The following is a 14,249-nucleotide window of genomic DNA, read 5'->3' as shown; positions in this document are numbered from 1 at the left end:
CTCCTTTCTCACTCTAAATTCACTCCTGAGGTATTTCACTCTTTTGTCAGTCGTTTTTCACTCCTTTCTCACTCTCAATTCACTCCTATTGTATTCACTCTTCTTTAACTCCGGAGGTTTTTCACTCCTTTTTCACTCTTTTTTTCAATCCTTTTTCAATCTTTTTTCAATCCCAAACGGAATTACACTCTACATGAGCACACATCTCTATCACCATTGATCACAGCATTCAGTGCACTACTTATTCAACCCTGGAAGAAAAGTGACAATATAGTGATGAATTTGGGAATAATCTAGGTGGTCTGGAGCCATTTTTGGAATAATGAATACCAATCAAACTAATACAAACAAAAACAGCAAGCAACGTTCATAATACAGATATTTGTTAATATCAATGCATGTATTTAGAAGCCAACGATCCACCACTGGTAGCCCAGTGCATTGCCAACTTTGTGTTCCAGTTTTGAAAGTAATTCTTACCCGAGCTGGATCAATACATGAAACTGAATAAACATAAGCTAGCAATCCAAATGGCTGTTGTTTCATTCTTTCTTATCAATTTATTCTTTCTTTAAGTAGCATTGAGGGGGATATAAGAAGATAATGTACTAATGCTACGCATGTTATGTTTTTTTTTTTTTTTTTTTTTTTTTTTTTTTTTTTTTTTTTTTTTTTTTTTTAAATGAGCTGAATCTCTATAATAAATGTGTGATGTCCACTGGATCACCTGAAATTTAAGAAAAAAAGGAATATTCCTCTTGAAATATCTAAACTTCAACTGCAGAGCAGTACACCATTACAAACAGTCTTCATGTGCTGAGTATCTGGTTTTCCATGAATTATGTGGCCAATAATAATTATACATATTTTTATCATTTAAGAACAACTGTCACCATAATCATCACAAGGTCCCTGTAAATATGCTATTCTAGCTGTCATTCCCAAAGCTCTACAAATGGAGAGTTTGTTTGCAAAAACTGCTAAGTCCATATGTGCCAAATGGAGATATTTGCGATTAAAGGTCAAGAAAAATAAAGAGAATAATAAGAAAATGTTTGCTTCTTTTGATCATAACTTCAAAAATGTACCTTTATATGTAGTGACCAATATATAATTTAAAAGGTATTATTTTGTACTTTATGACAGAGACCGTACTTCAAAATCTTAAAAAATGGACATATCGGTTTTTGCGAACAAACTCTTCAAATATTAACATCACACATTTCCCTGAAAATATGCCAAATTCATGAAGTTTGTGCAAAAGTGAAAAAATTTACAAGTACCCTTCCTGAACATGTTTAATTTTCGACTACAAGTGAATATAATTATTGCATGTTCAATGATAAGCTACAAAAGACTTGCAAAGTATAGTCACCATTATCTATATTATAATACAAAAACAATTACACATGTAGTAGGGATTGTGATTGCTTCGAAAAATTGACAAAAATACAAAAATTTTCAATACTGCATGGTTAATCAAGTTTGGATCCTCTGTCATGTAACACAGTGATGCTCTACAAGTACATTGTATAAATACCTAAACATACTCGATCAGAGAAGCATGGTCTTGACTTTAAGTAGGCTTTAGGTGGGGTATTTATGTAGATGATAGAGCCAGAGGGGGGCCTCCCTGGAACCCCCCAGACCTCGGCCATCAACCGTGCGATCTTTACAAAATCCACACACAAATTGCCTGTGACATAATCTATAAAACGGTAATGTTGATTTTCAACAACAACAAAAAAAAGTACCTTGGCTAAATTATGCTAATTTGAGCATGAAATCAGACCATTTGCCATAAATAAAGTTCCAAAAAGGCACATTTTTTGTTTTTTGTGTAAATATTCTTTCTAGTGTCCATAGCAAATGAAAGAGAAAAAACTGTGCCATCAAAAAATTCTGAAGTATTTATTTTTTTTTTCTATTTACTCATGTATTTCTTTGTTTCTTACTTTTTGTTTTTCATTGCCTTTTCAATGAAATTTGTCAGCAACACGTCCAGCATGAAAATATTCATGTTATTGATTACAATCAATAACCCCCCCAAATAATCATGCCTTCATGAAATTTGGCATGGAATGTCGAAGGGAAGGAGGGCTCGTAGCCCCCCCCCCCCTCAACCGGGCCTACTATTTATGGAAACAGAATTGCAATCAATACAGTTGACACAACATGTATCATATCATTGATCTTCTTCACCTAAATAAGGCATCATTGTACAATATTGAACACTTGTAATCCTTCCGAGTTTTGCCAGATGTAGCAACAACTAATGCATGCAAACTGAATTTCTTATAGAGTGATTTCATGTGACGTCATGTTGGCCACCATAATGGTGGCTTCCATAGCAAAGGCGATCAATATTCATTCATGCATGCCTCTCTAACAAAGGTGTTCTTTTGCCTTAGGTTTCCCTGAAGTAAACATTGCTGCAGCTTTTGTATGCAGTCTTGATTTCTAGTCGGTTTAGGCAATTGACTTCACTAGGCTGCGTTCACATAGAAGTATACGGTATTCGCTATTCGCTATTCGGGCACCCAGTACACCATCACCCGCACCGTCAACTCGCCATCCCATGCAGTGAGGCTTTCTTCCTCCTACATCCCAGCAAATCTTATTAACAATTTCTAAACTGCATCAGAATGTCAGTCTACATGCTTATTTTTGCTAAAGGGCAAATCCAGACCAAAATTGTCCTTATTTCATAAACGAGAGACGGTATACGCTGCAAGAAAATCGAACAAGCTCATTTCCCACTTTGCTATACTATTCTATGCTATTCGGTACATTCAAATAGTGCCCTCTTATGTGAACCGGTGTTAGGAAATCCTATTATTCGATTCAAGCTATTCGCGTGCCTTGAAAACGAGCCCCAAATACCCAAATAGTATACTTCTATGTGAACACAGCCTTATGGTGGGCAATTGTGACATCACTGCTAACACTCTATAAAATATGATTGTCAATTGCAGGTTATCTTAATAATTTGTTACGAGATCAAGGGAAGAATTATCCATAAGTTTGACTTGGCACATTAGTGAACTAATCTATTTAACTCCATCTACTCTAATGCCGTGGATTTATCAATGATGGGCTGCAGATGTTTCGTGGAAAAAGAAGTTGAACCAATTGAGCTTCTACCCACAAGTTTTTCAAAGTATAGTACATCAATTACATAAAGGTGAAAATGTACAAAATAACTCTGGGTCCCGTAACCCTAGGGATCAATGATTCCCATCAATTTTGTTTCATTTTTTTAAAAGATTTTTCCCCCTACTCCAAAGAAGATGGATGCAATAAATTTGAGCACATGCATATTGTACTGCATCAATGCTAATCAAAGGGGTGACAAACGTATGTGGCAACTTAATCACAACATGGAGACATGATCTTCATCCCAAGAGCATGGATGACCATTGGAAGATTCTACTATTTAGCTGCTATTTGTAGCATTCCCCCCCCCCCCCCAAAAAAAAAAAAAAAAAAAAAATGAGGGAAAGAAAAAAAATTACATGCGAGTGTCTGTCAACAGTTTTCTCTCTTGAATATCAGACCATAAAAAGGTTTTATTAAAGCAAGTCAGAATTGCCTGGAGAGAAGGGGGTGCTTAATCATGAGCACAGCAAGATTCGTATCATGCGGAATGCCAAGCTGTGTGTGGCCAAACATTCTTTGATATGCATATGCTTGGAACACCTCACAGATGAATGTATTGATTAACATGTGGCCATGAAGAGGATATTTTTTTTTACTATATAAGTCAAAACTATTTTCAGTTACTAGTATATACAACAATACACAATTTAAAACATTAACAATCACACATTCTATGCAACAAACTCTTTTCGTCGGCAAGCCCAGTTCTACTTTTAATGTTGAAGTGCTGCAGTACATCCTGGTAACAGCTTCATGCTAAACTACCGCTGAGCCTGATGAGGCTGACTCTTCAACAAGAATGTAAGTTCCAACGTCAGAGGAGCATATGCTGTATCTCAAAAGAGGAAAAAGCAAGGGTATTTAGACCTACACACCGATGGTAGCTGTCTCTTCTCACTGGGCTTCTAATCTAACGTTGGAATGGTGCTCGGTCAGTGGGCTTGGTGAGAGCTGCAACTACTCTCTCTCTCCCTCTCTCTGCCTGAGGTGATGTGTGGTGTCATAGCTCCTCAAGGTCTTCAAACGATACTCAATGAATCCATGATCCTTGCCATACAGGTATACTCCTGAAATATAAAAATGCATTGTAAGTCAAAGCTTTTTCTTGAGTCTCAACAAATTTGACTTTGGCACAGAGTTGACTATAACTGATGAAGATCTGATAGCAGTAGAAATACATGTAGTGGCATTCTTATGGAAGAAAACGAGAATAGGTTTATTATAAATGAACGGCGCAACTGGCATGTGGAACTTAAGTTACATTACGTTACGTTGAAGTTAACGTTCATCGAACCCAAGTCATGGAATCAGGCCAATCTGCACACAACTTTATTAGATATCTATGAGAAGGTATATCACAATCCCCACATTGCCTGTATATTTGCACAATGAGTTTATTAAGAAATAGATGCAATTTCCCTGTAAAGGCCATTTTTTTTTTTTTTTTTTTTGGGGGGGGGGGGGTCATGCCCATAATCTGAAAAACTTTGGGTCCTTGCCCCCTAACTAAACAAGGATGATCAACTCCTCGTTTGGTTGCTTAATTCTGTCCACTAGCTCTTGAGAAAAGTTGAAAATGTTGAAGTTTTTGCAAGCTAGATGAATAAGATACCATGTATGTCACTTAATCTTTCTGCTAAAGAGGGCTAAAAAAAGTTGTAGATCACATAAACTTACGAGTATAAACTTACATGTCCTTTTGCATCTTGTGTGGTGTCTCACAAAGTGGGGTACTGCATCGCAACTGCCTTGGCCACAACATCCTTTGCTCACTACTTGGTATCTGAATTTAAAAAGAAAGCAAGAAAAATGTTAATCATATTCTACGACGCAAAAATCAAAAATTTGGCCCTCATTTTAATCTTTTAAGGGGCTGAACTATTTTTATGTTTTTTTGTTCTTGGCATTAATTTCTATTGCTATTCAGTACCACTGTTTCAAGTACATTTATTGCTACTTGAGCCAGATATCAGTTAATACATATGAACATTTCATGCAGATAGGTTAAGTGTGAATGTGCACAGTTAGTAGAAAAATTTATACAAGATGTGATTATCCATTGAACTTCATGGCACATCAACTCCCACTTTTTTTATTAATCATTGTGATGATTAAATCATAAGTATTGGGACTATTATCAAATCAATATACATGTGGCCCGATGGGGCTACCACGAAAATAAGTCAGCGTGGAGTCTTGTACGTACACTCTGTTTACATGTTTTATACAAGTATACCAGTCTTTATTTTTAAATCTATAACCATCACTTCATTAACAATGTTACACTTACCGGTCCATTCTACTTTCTTTCCTTTTTTTTTTTTTTTTTTTTTTTGGGGGGGGGGGGGGGCAAATTTTAGTCTGCTTTTCTCTATACTTGAGAAGACCAAAAAAAAACAAACAAAACCAAATGAACAGGCAAATTACATGGTTATATATTGGATGGAAATGTACATTGTAGTACAAGACATGACAATGGGAAACTGGTATTCCAGACCAATTTTCAAATTATAATAATAATATATGAATAATAATAATATTCTACATAATTGAACTTACGCTGTACAGTTTTCTGCTTCCATTTTCAACAACAAATATGCTGCAATGATCTTGATGTGCAGATGTCTCCTCAGAACAGTCAGAACTCCTTCCCTCAGCTTTTGAAGTATCTCTTCCCCCTTGAAGTGATGTGTGTGTTGAATTCCTGGGCAAATAAGTAAAATTTAATGGTTTTATGAATACCAGGTAATACAAATGGCATGAGGATAGTAGGTTCCTCCAGTTTACATTATAAACTTGAAGAGCAAAATCATTTAACATACATATTTGACATAAGCAACAGCTCTACTTTCAAATACACAACTCAAGACTGACCATAACATGGTTTTCACTTCTGTCGATACGGCAAGTACACGGTACACATTTTTCTTAAATACAAGTACTAACCTGCAAGACATTCATTGTCAGAGGGAAGGACAGCTCCAAAACTGCTCCATGAAGTATCTTGAAAATCATTTCTTCAAACAAAATAAAACCAACCAAGCATTCAGTCTCTTAATGTAGCCTCTTATGTAATTACTAAGACTCTAGAATGTAAAATAAATATAAATCAATTTCAAACTAGTCTCCCTTCAGTAATCATTGTGGAAAACAACAGAATAGCTTACAGCAGGGTTAATGCAATGGAAGTCCATATCTCAGAGGCTCCTTCGCTGATGTTGGCCCGGTGTTTCCAGCATTCGTCAACCCTGAATTCAATGGCTAGTCGTTGTATGACCACATCTGGTACTTTGCAATCTGGTGATCTGAACCCTCTTCGTGTGACAGAGACTGTACAGCTATCAATATCTGTCTTTGTTCTCCAAATGATGACCCCTACACCGAGTTCCTTTAAATCACCATCACTCCCGAAGAGCTGTCATGTCTACGTCCTTATCTGGAGGAAAGTATGAAAACACAAGGTTCAGAAATGGATGTAGAACTCATTTCCACAAGACCATGCAGTTGTTTTGTCCACACAAATACTAAGTGAGCACCAATACAAAAGCTAGTAGGCCTATTACTTTTTTTTAGCTACATCAGCATATAATGTTAGAATTAAAGACCCAAAGATGATCTCTGCCAAATTTCAATACCTAAGGTCACCTGTAACTTTCATAAAAAACAACGTTGAAAATAGTACCAGTCATCGTCTGCTACAAGGGGATCGATCTCCATGATGTGTGAGCACGCTGATCTTCAGATAGAAGTGCGATGTCACAGTGGACCAACACTTAACACGAACAGTACACGCATCATACTTCTTACCTAGTACAGTATCACGACACATGACGTGGGAGCTAGTGTACGTGGTATTCTTCCAGCTGTTTGGATGCTCAAATGTAGCGGCAAATAAAAGTCCTTTTTACTACATACAGTGTATATAATGAACAATAATCATAAAAATCACCAAATTTCACCATTCTTTATTACCGTACTGATCGAGATCACCATCTCGTCTATCAACACAGACCAGTGTCAGTGATTCGGCTGTCAACTCAACAATAGCAATGTAGAGTACGTGTCTGGCGCTAGGCGCTTCTAATGTATTGCTTTAATTAGCACAGCTCAGTAACAGTTAGGACCCTATAGTATAAGTTCGATCTCTACACTCGACCACAGTAATCTCTGTGTGATGATATGCTTACGAATGTCAATTCAATGACCAACGACCAACGTTTCATTCATCACTCTTTTTTTTTTTTTTGTGAATAGTTCAAGCCCTAGATCCCAACGTGTACAATTAAAGTGTTGTCTAAAGACTCAACGTATTATTAGATCCCAACACCTAGCGTTTACCGGCCATCAGCTGAGTTTCGGCCTCGGATTCTAGCTGTTCGTAAGGTGTTCAAAATATGACCAGCCCCATATAGCTAACTGTGTACAAACCATTGTACCGTACATTAATTGTTCGAAGGAGCGCCAGTACGGGCCCGGGGTTATTCGTATAGAACCCTAAAGGTAACTTACATAAATGGTCGTTTACGGAGAGGTATAATTAGATCGATCTATGGTTTGCTTACCTTCAAAAATGTGAATAATATCTCCGCCCCACTCAATTTGAAGACAGAAATTTTCTCCCGTCCATCACGACATCCAGGCTCAGATTCTCACGATTGCACTTACAGTGTACACGCACGTAAATCTGTGATCCTATGCATAATACACGCACAGCTAGCGTACAGCACGCAATTGCACACAGGGTCACAGTCCACGCAAAGGCGACGCGTCGCTCTTCAGGCAAACCTGCCCGCGCCCAAGCCAGGGGAAATTGCGGCTGGTGATTGGCTTAGAGTAAACACATGACAGGGGAATTCTCAATTTCTATTGGCCTAGCCAAATGCGTTTGATTATGTATTCACTCAGAATTCACTCGGCTTAATTTTCACTCGGAATTCACTCGGCGAATGGGTTTCACACAAATTTCACTCGTTACAAGAGTGAAATTCACTCGACAACGAGTGAAAGTCACTCTTAATTGAGTGAAATTTTATTCACTCCTTCCGAGGAGTGAATTATTCACTCGAAATTTTTTAGAGAGTACCCTTTTTGCCTTTAAAACTCTGACGAGCCACAACCCAACAGCGAAACGAAGCACATCTTTGACGATTTGGGTACTATCCCGTGGGTTGACTCTTTATTGCAAGGCTATCACGCCTAGCAATAGTCCCAATCAAATCAGCGGATTTAACTTAGCCGCTATTAAGAGTGTTATGTGATGGAAGCTAACATTAACGGGGAATTCCATACGATTTTCATAATTTCACATCTTGTAGTACATAAATCAACAGCTGCTCCATGTATAGATTTGTGGAATTTATTGTGATTCTTGAGCAAAGAAACAGTACTTTGAAAAACCTTAAGCAAATTACACTGAACAAGGATGATGACATAGCAGGCTCACATATTTCAGAAATGTAGCAGGGTAATTCCATTACAATACCGTTTGCTTGCGAGTTCACCTGTGTATAATCTATGCATGCCTTCTTCTTTTGTTCTGCTTCCTTGAGCCCCAACTCATGCATTCTTATGGTGACCCTGCCATGTCATCATCCGTGTTCATTGCAATTTGTAATAAATTTTGAAAATATCCTTATTCTTCACCCAAATTATCATGAATTTTGAAACTCTGTCCTCAGTAATATACAACTAATTTATAGTTGTTCAAATGTAAAAATCTGAAAATCATCCGGAGGTCTCCTTTAATGATTATGAAACTGGTTATGTAGAGGGCCTTTACGATTACAATATTGGCAATGAGGATGATGAAATTAATAACATACAGTAATGTTGTGAAAAAGAAGATGCCGAAAGTGATAATAATGAATAAGTCTGTCACAATATTGACAGTCCATAGAATTGTCCCTATGTACCATTTCTATTCATGAACTGCCGTTCAACAGTTACTGTATGTACTCTAATAGTGTACCACAGCAACGCAGGAATAAAGGCGCGCGGGACGGTGGGGGGGGGGGGGGGGGGGGGGGCGTGGGGAGTAATGACTGCCTCTATAGATGGCGCTGGCCAGCCGAATTTATAGTTTCGATTGAGGTAGCCACGGATATACCGGCTCAAATTTCAAACGTCGTGTCGCAAGTGAAATAGACTTACTCCACCTCCTAAGTGTGTGTGTGTGTGTGTGTGTGCGCGCGCACGTGCGTAATGCCTTGAGCTCAAGTAATGCCTTGAGCAAACTATCATGTCCCCGTTTGGCGGGCATTTTGCGAGAATATATATGTATGTTGAAAAAAAAAACCGGATTTCGTTTCATTGGTTAAAAATAGAGTCACAATGTAAGACTGACTTTGTTTTGCACAATGTTTGTGTATACTGCATTTTTCTTTGTATAATGTAAGATTGACATCATTTGTGCAATGTTCGTGTTTAATGCAGTGTGTCTTTGTATATTTTTTTTTCTGTGAACGTTTTTTGTTTCTGTGATAATTTGAACGAAATTCGAAGAAAGAATTATTTAACAAAAAATGTGTGTGTGCGCATGTGTGTGTGTATCTACACCAAAACCATGCGTCTGAAGCGAACCGAATGGGTAATGCTACTAAATTCGTCTCTCCTTTCTAATCAGACACCTTCATTCAATGCTTATGCTCTATATTCTTAACGTTATTTTCTTTTGAAAGTTACGTAACCCAGGCGCTTTTATTACTTTACGTCTCATTATGGGATCAACTGTGCCCTTGGTAAACCATCATTATAGTGTTTCGTTGTTGTCTTTTCTTTGCTTTGCTTTTCAGGTTTTTAATGCTGATATTTGTGGCACCGCTGTCGGCTTATAACAGTATTCCTAATGCGCACATTGATAGGCAATAAAAAGCTTTAATTTACTGGCCCAATCACCTCTCTTTACTCCTTTTTTTTCTAAAGTTCTTTTGTCTGTGTGGGGGTGTTTCTTTTTCTGGGTAAACAGTGAGTCCCTCGGGATGACAGATTATGATAAAGAATTAAGAAAAGCAGGGAAGATATATGGCGCGGTAACAGAACAAATCATTCGTAACTTCGGACCACGCCCGTCAAGGTGCGAGAAATGTTGCAGAAACGGCCTGTGTGAGCAGTCTTTACCCGTGATACAAAATGAAATTTTGCATCCGGATCTAAGGGGGAATTCCGGCCACCTAAAAGTTAGTTTGAAAAGCAAGAGTGAAATATGACATCCACAACAGCCCCCCCCCCCAAAAAAAAAAAATGTACAAAGAAAGATAATTTGACGAAATTCTATTTTTCCTCTGTAAAACTGTACAGCATAGTGTATTTCCTGGGTAAACAAATTCAAAATAATTATCACAGAGATAGTAATCAAGATTTGAGACTGGGCATGATTGCATTTGAAAAGAAATCCTCGATATTTCAAAATTCTATGTCCCCGTACAGTACAAACTGTATAGCAAGTTGTGAGAGGATGACATCATCTATTCACTATTTGCATATTCATATATCATTGGGCGTTCAAAAACTGTCTCGTGAAAATTAGGGAAATTTCATAACTTCCTAAATATTCATCCAGTATCGATCAAATTTTCATTGTTGTAATCAAGAAATTTTTCCTTGTTTTCAAACTTCACTTGGAAGAACGTATGAATTGTATGTCAAATTTCAAATTTCGAGTTGACGATGACACACTTGTATTATACGTTTCCTTCAATTGCATCATAAAACATTAGTTTCAGGACTTGTCTGCAGGGAATACGTGTACCTTTGTCACTTTGTAGGGACTGCCAGACGCTTTTCTCCACTGGGCGATGTGAGGATTATTTAATAGCGAGATATAAATATACACACATATATATATATATACATATATATATATATATATATGTGTGTGTGTGTGTGTGTGTGTGTGCGTGCGTGCGTGTGTGTGTGTGTGTGATGGAGGAATGACCGCTGGCAGATGCTGCAGTATGTTCACTTTGCCTTTAATTCTCCCGAGCCCACTTCACCTTATATATACATGTATATATATATATATATATATATATTATACACACACACACACACAAATATATATATAAGTATATAATTTATATGTAGTGAGATTTGAATGTATGCCAATAGTTCTGAGATTATTTTGATTGTTCCCTTTTCTTTCTATTCTAAGAAACAGAATTTGAACAACTTCCGTGACACCACATAAGAAAGGAGTGACACGCATAGTGACAGACGGTGCTGCAGTAAACTCACAAGTTAGTTTTATTTTGTTCTTTATAAAAAGAAAAAAAAAGTTCATACACAGAAAGAGAACATGAACTGAGAAAAGCAACTGATCTCTATATTCCTGTTAAATCTGAACGTACTCTGTGTGTAGAAGCCAAAGCGTAATGGCACAAATTTTACGGCAGCTTCCAACCAGGATTCTGACTTGAGAACCCATACATACCGTGGACTCATGTTATAACAAACTTCGAAAGACCTATGACCTCAAATTTTTATGTCGACATCTTGTTACATTAGGGTTTGCGAAAACAACCAACTGCACAGATGCTTTGCATTATTGGTCGAGAAGGGACACGTTGCTTTGACAAGAGCATGATGTGTTAATATCATATCAATAAATAAATGTTCTTTCCAACTGAAGTCCACTAGAACTGGACCCCCCCCCCCCCCAAACTTACATATCACCAGCCAGTAAAATAAAGGAGTTGAATCAAGTACGACCAACCTGAACTTACTGCTACATGGTAGAGGCAAATAATATTGGTGGTTGCCAGTGAGATGTTTAACCCTCATTCACAAATACTGTAGAAAATTAGAGCAAGTTAAGAGAATAAAAGCATTCACAGTATTCGATCACATACTGCAGTAATATTCACAAATGGCTGGTAGTTACCATGCATACCAATAAATCACTACAGCGCTAGTCATTCCAAGTTGTAGTTTGTCGTACAATATGCACTGTGAATTGGGGCCCTTGTACATTGTGCTGCTAGCACAGAAATATCTCAATGAATGAAGGAGAACAAACATACATGCACACATTTCTTGTGAATTCAGCAACATCATGTGAACCAAGCAAAAAATATTGACAGAACTTGTCAAACATGTCAATACATGTATGTGAACATGCCAACTAATGTTCCCTTCATTAAAGACGTTCCAGTTCTGTTTCACCTAGAGTAAAACTTTTGAACGAGAGAGAGAGATTAGATGGTGAGAGCTAGATCAGGCATTCTGTCGAAAGGGAGAGAAACACAGAAAAAAAAAGAAAGAAAAAGAAAGAAAGAAAGAAAAAAGAAAGAAGAAAAAAGGTCTAAATCTCTTCTTGGAATTGAAAAACAAAACAATATCAAACTGTTATTGTTGACTTTCATAATGGGCCAGAACTATACAGCAGACTCTTGGTATATCACTTCATACTTTGTAATTGCTATTATCACAGTCATTTGCATCAAGGTGGCAAAATACTGGAACTCAAAGAATTTCTAAACTTTGAAACCAACAAAATTACTTTCTTATCTTGTAATATACTTGTTCTTAACCGCAAAACTTTGTAATTGTTAAGGTATACTATTAAAGGAAGATAATGGACAAATCCTTTATTAAACCTTGAATGCAGACATTTACCGTTGTTGGGTAAGGTGAAATGGTTAAACTTGTAGCAGACAAGAGTTGTTAATAAGGAGCAATATTTAATACAAACTTGATTGACATTTATGGAGCAGCATGCAATAACTCAATTGATTTTAAAAAAAAAATTAAAGTGGGCTTACACATTAACAAATATTTTTTTTCATGGGCATATCACAAGCGTAATTGAAATGTTTATTACTCAGTATTATTACTTTCAGATTATACAGTCAACTTTAAGTCGACCTCGCATAAGTCGATTAATCATCTACGTCAAAGGTCTTTTCAAGTCCTCTTCATCTTATATTCTATCGATTTTAATCCCTCGTAAGTCAATTTTCTCTGAGTCGAAGCTATTTCATCAGTCAAAATAGCTTTGACTTAGGCAAGATTGACTGTTTGAGCAAAAATTATTCTCTTCAAGCAATGTATTTCCATGTGTATTACGGGAAAAAGTACAACAGTCATATACTCTACAGGTTCCATGTCAAGACAGAATCTTGATTTGAACTGATGACCTCATACCCTAAGACAAATAATGATAATAAAAAAAAAAACACCTTATTAGTCCCATGCACTAAGAAAGATGCTGGATATTTCAGAGATGAATCACTTCCAGCTCATCAGTGATACTACTGTTACTGCTACAGACTCCTGCACATTTTTGCCAGTGCTAAATTTTCATTCAAGTGACTTCTTGGTGCCTGAAAATGGAATGATTCTCTTGAGTTTGACAGAAAGGACACCTCCATTACATACATCTGTCATCACATAGTACATGTGACATTTGCAAAAGAAAGAATCCCCTTAGCTGATTTGTCTATTCGATGTTTGGTACATGTCTCAAGAGAATGTCTTTGCATTTAGGCTACACAATATCTAAGGGGGCAAAGAAGCAATACACAGCTGCATGTCCACTCCAGACATTTTGTTCTCAAGCATATGTTTTGCTTTGACAGAACATAAAAATTGGTATAGTGAAATTTACCCAACACAGACAAACCTGTTCATAGTGGCTACTCAAAAACATGTAGATGGCCTTTGTGGACAGGTTGCAGGCCAATTAGATTTTTATCACTCAACAACTTGTGATACATGTTGCATGCACGTCTCGCATACACATGCTCAAGGTAGCAATAAAGCACTGGTATATTACCCCGTTCCATACGGGAACCTGGTGGCCTGTGTATAAAGTCTATGAGGATTTCAGAACTTAGTATGGAACGGGTTAAGGTGTGATGAGGTGGAAATAGAAAGGCACTAAAAAGAGCATGCAATTTTTAGTCTCTTCCGCTCTCAATTATGCAGTTGGTTAACCCTTGTAGTAGAACAAAGATAACTAATTACACTTTCAAACAAGATAGGACTCCACCTCACGATTTTGTCAATGGTACATCCAGCGCCTACCTGAAGCTACGTACAGGGTCTTCGACAGGTCACTTCTTGCTATGTGATTTTCTGGTGGCCACATTCGG

General features: G+C 37.2%; 1 long non-coding RNA gene across 1 annotated transcript; it reads right to left on the bottom strand.

The window, feature by feature from the left end:
* Nucleotides 1-4,079: 4,079 nt before the first annotated feature.
* LOC139727240 (uncharacterized) lies at nucleotides 4,080-6,530 on the bottom strand. Its single transcript, XR_011710739.1, has 4 exons — nucleotides 6,327-6,530; nucleotides 5,719-5,863; nucleotides 4,851-4,942; nucleotides 4,080-4,226 (listed from the first exon to the last, which is right to left on the bottom strand). It is a non-coding gene; the product is annotated as an uncharacterized lncRNA (long non-coding RNA).
* Nucleotides 6,531-14,249: the final 7,719 nt, after the last annotated feature.

The sequence above is a fragment of the Diadema antillarum genome, unplaced genomic scaffold, assembly GCF_040938485.1.
Source record: "Diadema antillarum isolate AM-2024a unplaced genomic scaffold, OU_Dant_1.0 seq00000124_RagTag, whole genome shotgun sequence".
NCBI lineage: Eukaryota > Metazoa > Echinodermata > Echinoidea > Diadematoida > Diadematidae > Diadema > Diadema antillarum.
This window is presented reverse-complemented; position numbering and strand designations above follow the sequence as displayed.